Genomic DNA, 1624 nt, shown 5'->3' with positions numbered 1-1624 from the left:
TACGGTACTTAATAATGCTGGCATGTGTTTTGTTTAAAATAATTTGTTTATTCTTAATGCAAATGTGTACTCTGCTTAGTTTAGAGTCTAATTATGTTTTATGAACCAAAGTATGGAATTTGAAATTTAAATTTCAGTGATGAAGACCCTCAAATGACTGTGAGAATTCAAATGCTTATGTTCATGGCAGTCAAAATTTAGCCTGTATTGAAGAGATACATTTTGTCAGCTGCATTATGACAAAGAATTAGAAGTTACCAATTTTTCCAAATACGTTTTTCCAAATAGCTATTCCTCAGGCATTTAGAAATTTAATTTGCCAATTGAATTTTAACCGGTATGCTATAACTACAACTTATAAAGTTAAAAGAGGGGTTACAAAAGGGGGCTTGGTAACTGAAACATTCCAAACATTTTTTTTAAAGTTATTAGTGAGGGATGAATCTTACACCATGCTTTGGAAGTCACCAAACTGAAGGTGCAATTACAAATAGGCTGAAAATTTGAACAAAAGCCTTCACTTCCACATTTCACTGGTAAACAGCTTGAAAAAAAATCCCCAGTTGTAACAGTATTCACCTAAATATTCTAGTTCTTTTGCTCAGGGTACTAAGACTCAGGCCTTCAGCTCTGCAGCACAGCTAATTAGAAACTCCCTGATCAAAGTTTTCTGAGCAAATGCAGAGCCCAAGATGTTTAATCCAAAAGATCCCAGAATTTAATGCTACGATAACCCTGTGAGATGTTTGCATGGCTTTCCAGCGTATGCCTGAGTTTCTGGCAGGCTGAAGATCTGGTGTTTCCTGGATCTGTGCCTCTGTCCTGCAGCCTCAGATGGGACCTGTGTGGCACAGAACTTCCATAGCAACGGCCCTGAGGCTGGGTTCACAGCCCTAACTGAGTATCCAGGGTTGGAATAGTATAGGAGGTGGTCCCAAACAGCTACTAAACTAAATCTTGATGCTCTGTGCCCATGGAGAGAATTCATTCAGGAAACACCATAACAGTTTCCTGATGAATTTTAAAATAGTTTTAAACCTAATCTGAAAACTAAAGTTTTATATGAACCCAGACAGACAATGCTTTGAAGACATGCCAAAAAGGCAGCTGTCCCCAGCGACTGCTCACCGAGAAGAGGATCTGCTGAGATTCCAAGATCCTCAAGAGGAACAGTTTTTGCTCTAGAAGAAAACTGCTCCCTCCCCCAGTGTACAGGTTGTCTTGCCTTCCACCTCCAACCCAATACCTCCAGGTTCCTGAAAATACTTTTTCAGCAATAAAAGGTGACAGGTTTAGCCTCAAAGAAAGGACTCCTACATAAAAAGAATTTGACCTACACAAATCTCATTTACGGGTGCTTTCTGAAACCTGCAGTTCTGTTCAGAGATAGGTGATCTCTCTTTATCCCCCCTGTTCTGCCTTCACTGCTTTCGTAGTCCTTCAAAGATACATCAAAGTAAAGGTTACACTACAGCCTTGAAGTACAGTGTCACAGGCTTTCTATGTAATTTCTAGTTAGAAGTGCTGTTGTGCTCAAGAAGAGATAGTAGATGGGTAGGAGCAAGTAGAGGAGCTTGTTGACAGATTAAGTGAAATTGTAACTATGATGAACATTTTTTCTGTA

The sequence above is a fragment of the Pipra filicauda genome, unplaced genomic scaffold (genome assembly GCF_003945595.2).
Source record: "Pipra filicauda isolate LSUMZ 115617 unplaced genomic scaffold, ASM394559v2 scaffold186_size1760508_pilon, whole genome shotgun sequence".
Lineage (NCBI taxonomy): Eukaryota > Metazoa > Chordata > Aves > Passeriformes > Pipridae > Pipra > Pipra filicauda.
The sequence above is the reverse complement of the archived record's forward strand: the minus strand, read 5'-3'. Positions refer to the sequence as shown.